General features: G+C 40.3%; 1 protein-coding gene across 1 annotated transcript in view; it reads left to right on the top strand.

Annotated features, from left to right (window-relative positions):
• Window positions 1-16,724, top strand: part of LOC146570651 (5-hydroxytryptamine receptor 4) — a 73,633-nt gene that overhangs the window by 296 nt on the left and 56,613 nt on the right. The window lies entirely within an intron of this gene.

Here is a 16,724-nt window from a genome sequence, read left to right as displayed (position 1 = left end):
ATCATCGTTATCACACTGACTGACATCTTGCAGGATTGCTTGACCAGCCAAGTAGCCTAATCCTGTCTCCAGCCTTAAAATTGATTTTAATTTGAATCTAAGCCTCTCTATAAGTGCTTGACTCTTGTGTGAATACCACTGCTTATCATCAATTATAATTTTCCCACACATTTGTTAGCCAAAAAGAATGAACAACTTGTGCCTCCACAGCTGTTTGTTTTAGTTTTTTGTTTAGTTTTTTTTTTACATGTATTACATACCTTCAGCTGCTTTTTTTCCCTCGTATTTTTCCACTCATGCACCCAAAGGAGAGACTTACCTCATCAACTTGTATTTTCTTATCCGTACTGTCAAGCTGAGTGATTGGCACATTGTGGGAATAGACTATGTGAGTGACAAAGTAACCAGTCCTGTCTCCATCATGAAAGAAGATGCATTTATGATTTCAGTAGCCTGTCTGTCACTCCTTGATTCATGCCTGATCACCATGCAGTGTCATGAATTATAATTTTTTTGCAGCTTATCACCTGCTTGTGAGCCAAAAAAAAGATGAGGCCACAGCTATTTTTTCCCATCTTGATTCTTTACCCATGCACATGCTCTAAGAATCTATTTGTTTTCTCAACTTGCTGTGTACTATTTTCTTGTGAATTAGCTTCTAACATTTAGTATGCCACCCTTCTTCTTCTTCTTCTTCATTTTGCTGTAAGTTCATGCAGGGGAACTTCTTCTTCTTGGTCACCGCCGATCGCATGTTTTATGACCTAACATCTATTATTTGACTTAGAGGTGCGTCAGCTTTAGTGTATGGATGAGTAAACATGCACTCGATGTGCTTAATGAGGGGACATTGAAGCTTCAGTGCCTGTGTCGGGACACATGAAAAGGTCAAATGTTGTTCAGTTACTAAGGAACAGGGTGCTAATCAGTGACATTTCATCACAGAGGTGATGCACTAATTTCTCCTTTGCTGCTATATAACAACATGAGCCATGCACACATATAGATCTACTTGAGGCTGGACTCAAATACACACACCATCTACTGAATGCACTTTAGCATGCCAAGCAGCTGCTGGAGGCTGTTCTTCACTTGATTAAGCTTTTAATTGACTGTAAACAATGTAATAGTGCTCTACAGTAAAATGAGTGTTCTGATACACTGCGCTGGTTACACAAAGTGTGTGTCTGTGTGCCTTTGTTAACGAGAGTATTAAGAACAGGATTTTTTTAAAGACATGAAAAGCTGACTTTCTAAAAGCCTCCCAGGCAGTAATTTAAAACAAAAGCAGATTATGTGCTTATGTAAATGACGAACATTCAGCCCAGTATCTACAGAAAATAGATCTGATGTGGTGTGAGGTGGTAGGAAGGTCTGGGTGGTGGAGGCAGGTCTAACTTTCATAAAGACCAGAGCCTACCTACTTTCACAGATGTGTGATCAACAATAGTCATAACCATAACATAACCTAGTGGGCAGTTTGTGTAGAAATGTTGAAAGGAAGAGTTTTAAAAATGCTGACACTGAGTGTAATCAAATTTCTTGCTTGGTGAAAAAATTATTTTGATTAACTACGTAAAACCTAACCAACAGCTACTGCTACTATAAAAGTTTTGTGAGGGTGTTTAATCATGTTTATGTGCCTTTTATTGTGGGAAAGTCTTTGTCAGCGGAGTATGTTGGATGCAGTTTAGTAAATCACTTTGTGACTTTTTATGAGGGCATAATGTTGCACTGGATTTGCCAAGCGGGGTTTTGTTTGATGAACTCACTTGAGGTATTTCCCGATTTGAGTGAGGGGATGTGTTTGATAATGTGGGTCAGTATAAAGAGTCACAATGCTCCACACTTCCTGAAAGTAGGGGTGTCAGATACATCTTCACTGAGTCCACACTGGGAACTGATATTCATATCAAGGTGGCAAACATTGACGTGGTTTATTGTCATGCCTTTATTTATTGTAAAATGCCAAGATCCAGTAGATTGTACTGTAGAACCACCCTGAGTATAGTTTCTTAATAGTTTTCTGTGTGACTTCAGTCTCTTATATTGTGGGGGCCATTGCAACACCATGATTCTCCCATTTTTCAGCCATTCTGCTATAGAGTTGCTGTTGTGCTTGGGATCATTGCCCTGTTGCCTCACTTGGTTTCAGCCAACCTTTAGCTCTCGGAGAGATGGCCTTAGATTTGACTCTAGAATGTCGACATGGTCGACTGCAGTGACTGCAAGATGCTCAGATCCCGTGGCTGCTAAACAAGCCCAAATCAAATGTCAACTGACTTTGTTAATTGTTGTGTGGGGTTGGAAAAAGAGCTACCACTGACTGTACTTGAACTAGCATCTCAGTGAGTGCAAGTAGGGCTCCAAAGGTCGATCAAAGAACTTCTTTGAGAACTTTTCCAAACCCAAAAAATGTTGACAGTTTGGTATAAGGTATTTATGATAATGTAGTGTGCTTATGATAATGCAGCCTCCCTGGGAAAGTCTATGCCAGGGTGCTGGAAAGGAGAGTTCATCCGTTAGTCGAACCTCGGATACAGGAGGAACAATGCGGTTTTCGTCCTGGTCGCGGAACACTGGACCAGCTCTTTATCCTCTCGAGGATACTTGAGGGTGCATGGGAGTTTGCCCAACCAGTCTACATGTGTTTTGTGGACTTGGAGAAGGCATTCGACCGAGTCCCTCGGGGTGTCCTGTGGGAGGTGTTGCGGGAGTATGGGGTGTCTGGCCCATTGCTACGGGCCATTCGATCCCTGTACAACCATTGTAAGAGCTTGGTTCGCATTGCCGGCAATAAGTCGGACTCGTTCCCGGTGGGTGATGGGCTCCGCCAGGGCTGCCCTTTGTCTCCGGTTCTGTTCATAATTTTTATGGACAGGATTTCTAGGCGCAGCCAAGTGGCGGAGGGCTTTCGCTTTGGTGGCCTCAGAATCTCATCTCTGATTTTTGCAGATGATGTGGTTCTGTTGGCTTCATCGGGTGAGGGCCTCCAGCTCGCACTGGAACGGTTCGCAGCCGAGTGTGAAGCAGCGGGAATGAGGATCAGCACCTCCAAATCTGAGGCCATCTTTCTCAGCCGGAAAAGGGTGGAGTGCCCACTCCGGGTCGGGGATGAGTTCCTGCCCCAAGTGGAGGAGTTCAAGTATCTCGGGGTCTTGTTCGCGAGTGATGGGAGAAGGGAGCCGGAGATCGACAGACGGATTGGGGCTGCGGCTGCAGTAATGCAGACGCTGCACCGGTCCGTAGTGGTGAAGAGGGAGCTGAGTGTAAAAGCGAAGCTCTCAATTTACCGGTCGATCTACGTCCCTACCCTCACCTATGGCCACGAGCTGTGGGTAGTGACCGAAAGAACGAGATCGCGGATACAAGCGGCAGAAATGAGCTTCCTCCGAAGGGTGGCTGGCCTCTCCCTTAGAGATAGGGTGAGAAGTTCGGCCATCCGGGAGGGGCTCAGAGTAGAGCCGCTGCTGCTCCACATCGAAAGGAGCCAGCTGAGGTGGTTCGGGCATCTGACAAGGATGCCCCCTGGGCGCCTCCTGGGTGAGGTGTTCCAGGCATGTCCCACCGGGAGGAGGCCCCGGGGCAGATCCAGGACACGCTGGAGAGATTATATCTCTCGGCTGGCCTGGGAACGCCTTGGTGTTCCCCCGGATAAGCTGGAGGAGGTGGCTGGGGAGAGGGAGGTCTGGGCCTCTTTGCTTAGGCTGCTGCCCCCGCGACCCGGCCTTGGATAAAGCGGATGAAGATGGATGGATGGATGGATAGTGTGCTTGTTTTTCATCAGATATGATGTCTTGCCACAGTGGATGGTGACATCCACTGTGGCAAGACATCTACACTTTGGTCTTGCCTTATCCAATTTATGTGGAGGCTGGAGCTGCATTTAGTCCCAGCTGCGTTTAGTCTTTTTCTAATGCTACCGTTTACTGTTGTACTGCTGACATGCTAACTGATTGTAGATTTTGAGATGTAGCTCTTGAATTGATCTCGTTTCTGTGAGCGTTGCACAGTCTGAACTTGGGGTAAATTTGCCGGACATCCACTTCTGGGAAGACTGCGCATTGTTTTAACACACACCTGAATGCTCCAGACTAGCAACCTCCCAAAGTTTTTGTTTTGATAGAGGTGCTCACATTTGCCGATAATCAGTTAATCAAGTGGATTTGATGATCAGTACCATGCTGCTTTCCACCCTCTTAATTCTTATGGAAGCAGTTATTGTATATGTACTTTCTCACAGGACTACATAAAGTCCTGTGAGGAACTTTCTTTTTCATCTGGGTGTACATTGTTTGCACACAGGATGCATCAGCCGTTGTTTAATTCCACTCTCTCGTAATAAATGAACTTGACGTGGCTTCAAAAATAAGGACCACTAGAGCGTCATTGTCTGTTTTTAAGACTAAATACCCCCAATCCTGTATCCTTTGGTAGCATCTGGTATAGGAACATAAAGTAAATTTTAGAAATCAAAGCATTAATTTTAATTTACTATTATTAGACAACATATGGTACCAAAATTATAAATCATGGTAAAAAAAAATTCTAATTTTTTTTATATTAGAAGAAAACTCACACTCCTAAGGGAGGTGCAAATCCAGTGCTGGACAGCAGCCAGCAGACTGAAAGCTTTGACCAGATTACAGGTATGGGTGTCTTAAGGTGAATCGGGCAGATGAAACAGGATAGTGTTTAGAGACAGTGAGTGAACTAGAGTGACCTTCCAGCAGTCAAACAAGATTTTAATATTTTAAGGTCCCAGAAATAGTTAGTTTCCTGGCTCTCCCATCACCTGCTCTACTGTCCTTATTAGCCACTCTCTACAGACATGTAGGAAAAAGCCACCGCCTTCAGGCTAAATTTAGGCCATCTGTACAAATGCCAACTCATTAGCCTGATTCCCAGCATGGACCAGGACTCATTCATTATCAGTGTTACCTCACCCATATCCGTCTTTTGCATCTCAGTTTATTGACAAAGATAGCTTATCGTAATATGTGCTATAGTAAACAGACTACTGTCAACACAGATATACTGTAAGTTCTTTGTTTTGGTGTCCTGCTAATAAAAACTGGAAATGCTTTTACATTTTTACAGCCAGTAAACATAAGTCATTTGATTTTGCTTATTGTTGTCTGTTTTGAAAAACAGCTTCCACTGGCTACGCTTGAACTAACATCAGCATAGTAAGTAGCATAGTAATACTGGTCTCTCCGTATTACTTAACATGTTATATATGGTGATAAATCAATAAATAATGGTGACTTATTAGACATGCGTGTGAATGACACTGCTGACAGCTGATTAGTGTTCTGAAGATTGCCTGAAAGTACCCTGCACTAAGTAAACGACTGAGCTACATCCCTGGTCACTGATGTTCGCTTGTCATGCTCTAGTGACAACCGAACATGGTCATCATTTCCAAATTTGACTGTTATCAGATACTAATCTAGGTGAGGGAGCTTCTAAAGCAGATAATAATCTGCTGTGCAGAAGTGAAACCTGAGCGTGAGCCTCGTGTTTGGTGTCAAATTTGTGATTAAAATGCCCAGTAAAAGAATCCTGTGACTACAAAAAAGGGTAGAGTTTCATTACTGGAAAAATGTATTTTTTTATTTTAAGATAAGAGATAAGATAAACCTTTATTAGTCCCACCCGTGCTAAATTTTTTGGTCACGGCACAAAGTTAAGAGCAGTGAAAATTAAGAAAAAAAGAAAAAAACAATAGAATAGAATAAGATACGATAAGATAAGATAGAATAACATACTATACAAAATAGAATAAAATATTATATACAATAGATACAAATAGAATAAAATACTTTGTTATATTGGGAAAATTGCACTTGGTACTATTGCACATCAGGGAGACAGGGCAAAAGTGTGTGTGTCTGTGTGTGTGTTTCCAAGAAAAATTGAATGAGACTTTTTATTCTGTAGAGAGATGCAAAGTTACTCGGAAACAGCTTGTCACATGCTTCTATTCTTGGTGATATATACAGTTGATGGTATCGGTTTTTTAGTTAAATATTATCGCAGTAAAATTTCGTGAAAGAAGAACTTCAAATGGACCATCAGATAGGAGTTCAGCTTCAATAAATGGACCTTTGTTAAAAAGGAGGCCATGCAAAGCAAAGTGAAACATTAAACATCCTTGAATTAATGTCATTCAGCATGACTTTTAAATAGTTGTTTCCTTTATCACTTCTAATTTTAATTTGGTCTAATTTTTTTCTTGGTATTGTTATTCCTTTTATTGCATAATAGTTTCCTTGAGTGTCTTGTAAGTGTGAAGTCGACACTAGCGCTCTGAGAAAAACTAAGGTCCAAAGTAGGTGATAGCACTTGGTTGATCTTTGATTTCCATAGCCTGCCTGCCTTTTCCACACAGCCTCTGTGCATGCATGCTTATATGCTGCACATTGTACTGTATTATTTACTCATTGTCCATTCTTCCCCTTTTCATTTCTGAGCTTGCATGCTGATTGTGACGAGCACGCTCGATTACTCGCTCACAACCCATTACCCACATAGCTTTATCCACAATACACACTCCATGTGCTTAGACTTGCAGCTTGTTCCAGTCATGCATGTAGCACACTAGTGTGTGATTTAGGGGATCGCTGTGAGGACAGGGTTTGAATATTAGAATATTACTAGAATATCAGAATCGCATATAGATGTTAATTTGAGTGTTGTAACTGTGCTCCACAGATGATCAAAGAGTTTTTTTTCTTTATAGTATACCTCTGAAATCAAAGAGAGGAACTATGTACTCTCAAAGGAATGTAAATCAATTGAGAACTGGAAGTTGACTGAGAGCTTAGTTTTTGTGAAACATGTAATTATAGTTATCAGTGGAGTTCATCTGTTTTCAGCTGTAGTTGATATTCTAACAATTTAGCGATCCTCTTATTTTTGGCTGCTAAGTGCGATGTTAAATTAAAAAAAAAAGCAAAAAGCGAATTGTTTGTAGATGTCAGCTGGTTATAAAAATACCAGACCAACTGTCCTGTTCTGACATCAGTGCTACATCTTTAGAGCTTTTGTTAACAGAGAAAGAAGCTTGTGAGTGGAGTATGCGTTGGATTTGATTTACTGCAGTCATCTCTAAATTGCTACCTAACACTGGAGCCTAGTTTGAGATGTTTTTCCTGTTTGACTGGTGTCAGTTGCTTTAGGTGACTAATACAGCAAAAGTAATTAATCTGTTTGTGTAAAAGTGAAATATTATACAGATTTTTGTTTCTTTCTGAATTTCTGAAGAACTGGGTACTGTATACTAGTGCTGTATAGCATGGTAAGTTATAGTTTAAAAATCAGGTGGTCCATTTAGTTTATAGCTCTCTAACAAAAGGAAAATTGTGGCTCTTGAAAATCTGACAATTCAACAGTCTATTAAAAGCCAGTAGTTCTGGAGTTCTAGAGAAACAATTGTCTTGGATTTCTTTGCTGTTGTAGACTGATTGCAAGTAACTAGGGTGACCAGCTTTTGATTGCAAGGTACTTGCACACCAATCAGAGTCAAACAGCTTTTTGGACGTCGAGTATTGGAGTGGCTGTATGTAGCTCAGGAGGTAGAGCAGGTTGGTGGTTTGATCCCTTTGATCTTGGGTACGATACTGAACTCAGAGATGCTGTTGTTAGATAGAAAGCACGGGTAGGAAAAAGTGCTTGTGTGTATGTTGTATAAATCGCTTTCAGTGCTCACTTAGTTACAATAGTAAAACGCAATATAAGAACCAGTTCATTCTGAGTAGTTAATGTGATTTTCTGTGTATGTAAATGGCAACAGATTTGCGATTTTCATCTGTTTATCACAGTTAATCATTCTGTGGTCACAAACAGATTGCGTGTGATTGCCACCTTGAGCACATTCAATCACAAAGGAGCTTGCAAAGAAAAGCGTCTGGACTTCTTTAAGTTGCTTGAAGACGTTTCACCTCTCATCCGAGAAGCTTCTTCAGTTCTAAGGTCAAATGGTGGAGAGTCCCAGATATAAACCTAGTGGGAGTTTCCCCCCACAGAGGGACAAAAGGACCCCCTGATGTTCCTCTAATTGCCTGAGCCAAGGTGTGAAACTGGGTGTGGGTCCCAATCAGCCAGGGTTTCGGGTGAGCTCATTGTGAAATCTGGCCCCACCTTATCATGCGAATTTTTCTTTGCAAGCTCCTTTGACTACGATGACCTGGATGACTGAGAACCTTCACAGACATTCAATCACAAACTGATTTCAGATTGGTTCCATTTCGTTGCCATTTCACCATCTGACTGTGACAGGTCACAGACCTGATTCCTGTCTCTAAAACAACCGTTTTAACGGAAAACGGACTGCAAACTCATTGCACACCGATGCAATAATTTCGTTCTGCTGCGGTCCCCATTCACTGTTTTGCATAGCGTGACTATAGCGTTAGATGACAGGATTTATGAAGATCCGCTTGTAGTCACTGAAGCTGCCACAAGCTTTTCACAATGATTGTGTATAAAGTCTGTGTACTAGTCATAATTCAGCTGAAAATTGTCCAGTAAACCACAGACTATGCCTCCTGCCTGCTTGCATGATGATACCAGTGCAGAAGTAGTTTTGTTTTGAAACAGTTTATAGCCTGTAAAAGCTAATGTCCTCAAAGCAAATGGCACAGTGACTCATAACAAAAGAAGTGCAACGAAACAGGGAAACAAAAGCAAGTTGGTACACTGGAATTTCTTTATTGCCATCAGTTAGCCCTAAACCACAGAATCAGAATGTAGAATCAGTATGTAGATCTCTCAGTGTCTTATTTCCTCCCATCAGCCCAAAGTTAATTAGTTTCCTAAAGCTTGCCATTATTGTATGCTTTTATTTTGAAAAAAAGAAAACTAGGGTAAATCTGAGGAATTCATTTATATGGTAGTGCTAAATTGGGTCACCAGAATCAGAGTTACCAGGTCCCAAAGCCACTCAATACCCAGAGTAACTGCTAATAAAACACCAAAGTACTAATTAACTAGCACAAATGGATCTACCGTGGATTTGCACCATTCATCCAAAAATATATTCACTTTTCATCTGTCATTTTTTGTCATTTTTTGTGTAAAATGCCTGTTATCCTGACTGGGTGTGAATTTATCCAGTTTACATTTCATTTCCAATTATTATGACACACACAAGTAGTATTGAGAGGGGGGAGCTGGGTGGCTCGGAGGATTACAGCACAGTGTGTGAGTGTGTGTGTAGGTGGCTGGCATGTTGGCGTTTATACTGTAAGCGCTGTTCTAGAATCACTTTGGTTGGATTTGGATACAGGCAAATGACTTAATTGGGAAAGATGAAACAAAATGATCTTTTTATAGATTTATGGATGTGTAATATGGAACTGAATTAATATAATGAATGCCAGAGCTGATATTTTCTTTAACTTGCACTCCACAGCTTCAGGTGGTGAGAAAAGCCTCCCCAGCAGCAGTTTGCTTACTCAGACCTTACTCTCAAACAATTAAAACTGCAGGATGAAGGACTGAAGATCATGATACGTGTCCTCGGCAATGGAGCGAGAGGCTGCTCCTCCACATGCAAGCAAGCAAACAAATGTGCATATGGGCACACACAAACGACTCAACAAGCTCACAATCAGAGGTGTGAGAATATGTGAGAAGTATTTAGGTCCCACCTGACAAGAGACAAGTGAGAATTAAGGAGGAATTAATTAGTTGCCTTTACTTCTTTATAAGCAGTACAATGGTCTCCACACACTGCTGTTGCTGTTTAGCAGAAAAAGAACATTTGCATCTTTCATATGTTTGACAAATAATAGCATTAGCTCACATTTGTCAGAACAAATTATTTGAATTTTATTACACATGCTGGGAAACCTTCACTTTTACAGAGTTTGTAAGTGTAGCATGAAGTAAATTTTACAGCTTACAGTGACAAAAGTGATTGCTTGATAAAGAAGACTATAGTTGTACATTGATTGTTCTAGATTGTCTTTACCTTACTGTCTTCCCATTGATATAGAGTTAGAGTTAGTTAACAAGCACATTTCCAAAAGTCTAATGAACCGCTAATTGTTTGTTGCATTTCTTATCTGTGCAGTCCCGTATTCTGGCCTTTGAAGAGGTGTTTTAGTATTTACACACATTTAATAGTGACTGTCAGCGTAAATCAAGAATCACAGAAGTGATTCTGTGTCTTTTAAGGCAGCGGTCCCCAACCTTTTTTGCGCCACGGACCGGTTTATGCCCGACAATATTGTCACGGACCGGCCTTTAAGGTGTCGCGGATAAATACAACAAAATAAAACTAGTACCGGCACCGAAAAAAAGAAAATTTATTCATAACACACATGAAAAGACCCAGGAAAACCGAGTAAACGATAAAAACGATAACAAAATAACACTGAAAACCGATAAAAACCCTGAAAACTATACATTTCACACCTGAGCCTCAACTCTCGCGGCCCGGTACCAAACGACTCACGGACCGGTACCGGTCCGAGGCCCGGGGGTTGGGGACCGCTGTTTTAAGGGATATCTTTGACTGGGGCACAAACCTGGTGGAAATTAATATCCACATATTCATTTTTTTTTTCACTTTGTGCAGCCCAGCAGATCAGGAAGATGCCCAGATGGCGAGTGAGCATCTTCTAAATGCAGCTCAGTTCAGATGAGTCTGTCAGTTCTCCTGCATCATCTGACTGCCTGTTTGTTTTTGTTTGTCACTCAGCCTCTGTCTGCATCTATACAGTCTACATCTATTAAGACATAAAGGTGTTTGTATTGAGAAGATACGTGGATCTGTTTGAAGTTGTGCGTGTAAATGATGTGATATTTATTTATCTTCATTTTCTACTGTATAGCTGTGCTATGATGTTGTAGGCCACACAGTGCTTGCATCTCAAAACCACCTGTGGGTACTGGGTTGATTTTTGAGTTAATTTTCCTTTTCTCTCACATTATTTTTTTTTTTTCCGATTATTTCTTCTTCCATTTCAGCACAAATCTGTCTGTCTCAATCCTTCACTTTGAACTATCCAACAGAGTTTTGTCTGTTGATAACTACCTATATATTATCTAGTACACTACGGCACATAGTAGGCCTATTTCCACAGAACAGTTTGGTACTGTTACTACAACAAGTCTGGTCTACCAGTCCCTGGCTCGTCTAATGCACATGTTTAAGATAGGCTCTGAATTGTGCATCCATTACTGTCAGAGTGTACACAGATAAAGCAATTAAAGTTCATGGAACAAAGTGTGAGTGTCAGAATAGTTGAACGTGGGCTGTAATATAAAAGTGCTTTGAGTGCTCTCATAAACAGCCCACTTCACTTCGAGTCCGAGTGACGCAAATTTTGTCTGCGCAGACATCTGTGGACCCTCCAACTTTTTTGTTTCTGTGTGGACTTTTCAGCTTGAGCACTACACTACAAAATACCGACTCATCGTACGCTCTCAACATGATGCTCTGAGTTCCGACACATGTAGCACTGTGCATCTCAGAAGTGGCTTTTCTCCCTTAAAAATAAAAAAAAGTGTTTTGTTTTGGGGGGTTTTAAACAGAAGCTACATCGAGTTTCACAAAGCAATTGGGGGTGCCAGGAAGTTAAAAGCAGGAACAGCAGGACTTCCGGTGTGGCGGTAGAGCAGTATGGTCGCATAAGTACAGAGCTCCCGTAAGCCAAGTGGATAAACTCCGCTAAAACACGAATTGAAGCGTGAGACAGAACAACTTTGGAAGATGAGCGGAGGGACAACAAAAGCAAAGAATAAAAAAACTACGGACACCCAAGGTAAAGACATAAAACATCCGAACAACGAGGACAAGCTAGCACCTGAAGCTAATATGGCCGCGCTTCAAAACGGACTGAATTGTATTAGCAAACAAATTCAATCACTCCAAAATGAATTGAAATCAGACTTCACGACGTTCAAAGAAGAAATTACTGGCCAAATGAAACACGAACTGTCTAAATTCAAAGAAGATATCGACCAGAAGTTTAAGAGCATGACTACAGAACTCAAAGAACAAGAAGGGAAATTAGAAGCTGCGCTGACGCGCACGGAAGAAATGGAGACGTGGAGCCACGAGGCCAATCAAACCCTGACAGAACTGAGAGAACAAAAAGCGATGATGACCAAATTGGATGACTTGGAACTGCGATCCAGACGTAACAATCTGCGGATCTACGGAATACAAGAGGGAGCCGAATCTAAGGCAGAATCGCTGACCCAGTTTCTGGAAGCCTGGCTCAGAGAGGAGCTTAATATTAACATCAACCTCCAGATTCAACGCGCACACCGAGCATTAACCCCGAAACCGGCAGCGGGTCTCCCCCCAAGGTCAGTCGTTGTCAATTTCCAACAATTCACAACTAAAGAGATGATACTTAAAAAGGCATGGGACAAGAAAATAGTCACTCTGGACGGAAGCAGGGTTTATTTTGACCACGACTACTCGGCGAGAATGGTGCAAGAACGTAAAGCGTACGTGAATATCAAAAAGATATTAAAGAAAGAAGGCATCCGCTTCCAGACTCCTCTCAGCAAGATGCGGATCCACTGGCCAAATGGAGTGAAAACTTATGGCAACGCGGAGGAGGCTGCTAACGACCTGCAAGCGAGAGGATACAACGTGGAAAAAGGGATAAACAGCCGGGAGAGAGCGAGCGCCGAGGGACGTCTGTCAATCGGGGCAGCGACATGGAAACCGGTCCGGCCCACGTATGCTGGTGCGGCTAGCAGGCGAGCTCGAGAGAGACTTCAAGAATTTCAGCATAACGATAACCATGCATGAGAGGCGTATAAGGAGACGTATAACAACAAGATGGATTCACGGTGTGTCTGGTAGGATAATATGGAAACACAAAGTTGGCTAGGGATGGACAGTACACAATAATGACTAGTATGAGTGTGACAATCTTTCGTGAGTCATATCTCATTACTGGAGGGGGGCCCTTTCAATATGAGAGACATACCCCCCAAAAACAAAGAGAGGAACAACAGGTGGGGAAGGTGGCTGGTACCTCTTTATTGAAGTCCTCTTATCTGTATATAGTTAAACTAAGTTGTAACTTGTTGATGAAAATGTTTTGTTTAAACAAGGGTTCAATGGAGTGCCTGTGGGGGTCTCAAAAGATAGCCGGTAGATCACAAAAGGATAATGCTCACTACACATGAAGAAATAAAGTGTATGTCCTTAAATGTTAATGGAATCTGTAACCCAGTTAAAAGAGCCAAGATTATGACTAAACTGAAAAAGGAGAAGACACAGATAACTTTCCTACAAGAAACTCATTTATCAAAAATAGAACATGAAAAACTGAGGAAATTTGGGTTCAAAAACACCTTTTACAGCTCTCATAAAAACTCTAGGAAAAGAGGGGTTGCAATTCTCATAACTAACTCCCTTAAGTTTCAATCTCACAAAGAAATAAAGGATAAGGAAGGTAGATATGTCATTGTCAAGGGTGTGATTGATCAAACAATGGTCACATTGATGAATGTGTATGCCCCCCCTGAAAGTAATAAGGAATTCTTTAAATTGATTTTTGATATTCTTGTGCTTGAAGCAGAAGGTATATGCATATGTGGAGGAGATTTTAATGTGATACTAGATAGTGACTTGGACACAACCAGCCTGAAGAAAAATAAAAATTCAATTCCAAAATTAGTAAGATATACATTGGAAGACACTAACTATTTTGATGTCTGGAGAGCTTTGCATCCGCTACAGAGGAATTATAGTCATTATTCAGCAACACATTGTGTATATTCAAGAATAGACTACTTCTTTATGCAAAAAGGGAATAGAGATATAATAACAGACTGTTGGATTGGAGTGGCAGATGTGTCGGACCATAGTGCTATCTACCTAAAAATCTATCTTAAAGGTAGACCAAGAAACACAATATGGAGATTAAATGTGGGGCTATTAAACAATAAATCTGTGGTAGAACAAATACAAAAAGATGTCAAAACTTATTTAGAAGAAAATGACAATGGTGAAACCGATCCAATTATTTTATGGGACTGTTTGAAGGCAGTTATACGTGGGAAACTAATCGCAATATCAAGTAACCTTAAAAGAGAAAGAATGAAGCAATATAATGAATATGTGGATGAATTGTCACAATTGGAGAATAAACACAAACGCAAGGTGGATGTCAAGATACAACAACAAATGAAAGATATTAAGAAGAAAATTAATAATTTACTCTTATATGACATGGAAGTAAAAGCGAGATATGTAAAACAGAGCTACTATGAATCAGGCCCTAAAGCTGCACGACTATTGGCAAGACGTTTAAAAAAACAACAGGCAGAAACAACAGTCAACAAATTGTATAATTCTAAGACAGAACAAATGACACATAACCTAGAAGAGATAGAAAGTATCTTTACCGATTATTATAAGGACCTGTATCTACAAAATGCACCTACTAATAATGGCCTAAATGATATTAAAACATTTTTAGACTCCTTAGATTTACCCTCTATTGGAACAATACAAAATGATCGCATGACGGCACCAACAACGATAGAGGAGATTCAGAAAGCGATTGGAAAATTACGAACAAACAAGGCACCAGGCAGTGATGGGTTTCCTGCCGAATGGTACAAGAAATGTGGAAAAGAATTGATACCCTTACTCCACCAGACTCTTAATTGGACTCACACTAAACATGTGATTCCCCCCTCTTGGAGGGAGGCAATTATCACGGTGCTGCCAAAACCACAAAAACAAAGGGAATACTGCCGAAATTACAGGCCTATATCGGTGTTGAATGTTGATTATAAAATCTATACTACAATCCTATCAAATAGGCTCCAGTCGTTTATACCAGACCTGATAGATGAGGACCAAGCAGGTTTTGTCAAAAATAGACAGGCACAAGACAATATTAGAAGGACCCTACACATCATACACCAAATACATAAAGACAAGATACCGGCTGCATTGATAAGTTTAGACGCAGAAAAAGCCTTCGATCGAGTCAGCTGGGAATTCCTGTACCTAACCATGGCAAAGTTCGGGTTCACTACGAAATCAATCCAATGTATTAAATCTCTCTATGACAAACCGACTGCAAGACTAAAAGTTAACGGCTCATTGACAAAGACATTCCAACTAGAGAGAGGAACTAGACAGGGTTGCTGTTTAAGTCCAACCTTATTCGGCTTGTATATTGAGCCATTGGCACAAATGATTAGACAAGACGCCCTAATAACAGGAATAGAAATCAATAGACAAGAGCATGTAATTAGTCTATTTGCTGATGACGTGTTGATAGCCCTCAAAAACCCCATAAACTCTTTTATGCAGCTTACAGAAATGTTAGGAAAATTTGGTACGCTTTCTGGCTACAAAGTAAATATACTTAAAACTCAAGTTCTAATGTTTAATTGTATACCAACTCAAAATCTTAAGGAATGGGAAATAAAGTGGGAGGCAAAAACCCTTAAATATTTAGGTATAAATATAACCAAAAACTATGACAAACTATATCAAAGTAACTATGGACATATAAATAACAGGATAAGGCAGGATATGGAAAGATGGAATACATATCCGTTAGGATTTAGTGACAGGATAAATGTGATAAAGATGAATATCTTACCACGATTGCTATATTTATTCCTCTCTCTTCCGATAAGCATACCTCAAACCCAATTCTCAGAATGGGATAAGTATATATCTAGATTTGTCTGGGAAGGCAAGCGGCCAAGGGTACGATACACTACTTTACAGCTTACTAAGGAGAAAGGAGGAATGTCGCTTCCTAATTTAAAAGAATATTTTCGTGCTGCACAGATACGCCAGATAACATATTGGTGTAGTGATGATTACGGGGCTCGCTGGAAGGATGTGGAGCTCTCCACACTCAATGTCCCAATCCAAACAAACATGGGTATGAAAAAGACCCCTGAATACGTAACTAAAGACCAAGATAGGAACCCGATAATATCCTTTACATTAAATGTATGGTATGATACAGTAAGGGAGTTCAGGATTGGCAAAGAGCTTGGTTTGCTAAAATGGATAGCCTTCGATGAAGAATTTAGACCAGGAAAATTGGATCTTGGTTTTAAAAATTGGAATGAAAAGGGAATCACAGCATTTTGTTTATTAATCAAAAAAGGAGAAATTAAAAGTTTTGAAGAATTAAAACGGGAATACAACTTAAATAACAAGGATTTTTTCAGATACTTACAGGTGAGAGATTACTTTAATAAAAACATAAAAATAGAGGAAGACAAAATCCATCCTATTATAAAAATAAATATACTGGCATATAAAAGTGTTATTCCAAAAACAGTGTCTACCCTATACAAATGTTTGATGGAATCAAGACAGGAATCAACTGTATATGTTAAAGTAAAATGGGAAAGAGAGCTGAGTGAAGAAATCACTGAGAGGGTGTGGTATGAAACATGGAAAGAACATAAGAATACAACTCACTCATTGAGGTGGAGAGAATTCATCTGGAAAAATCAAATTCGCTATTTTATTACACCTAAGATTAAAAATAAACAAACCAATACACAACAACAATGTTGGAGGCTGTGTGGATGGGATGAACCAGACCATACACACATTTTCTGGAAATGCAGAAAAATTCACACTTTCTGGGTTAAAATTCACTCGGCTCTCTGTGATATATTAGGTTATATTATTCCTAGAACCTGCCTTGTTTTGTATCTAGGGTACTTGGAAGGTACTGTAGATGTAAAGGATC

Source organism: Mchenga conophoros, linkage group LG7 (assembly GCF_057382185.1).
Source record: "Mchenga conophoros isolate Kocher_MC1m ecotype Shallow Benthic linkage group LG7, M_conophoros_male_GT1.1, whole genome shotgun sequence".
Taxonomy (NCBI): domain Eukaryota; kingdom Metazoa; phylum Chordata; class Actinopteri; order Cichliformes; family Cichlidae; genus Mchenga; species Mchenga conophoros.
This window is presented reverse-complemented; position numbering and strand designations above follow the sequence as displayed.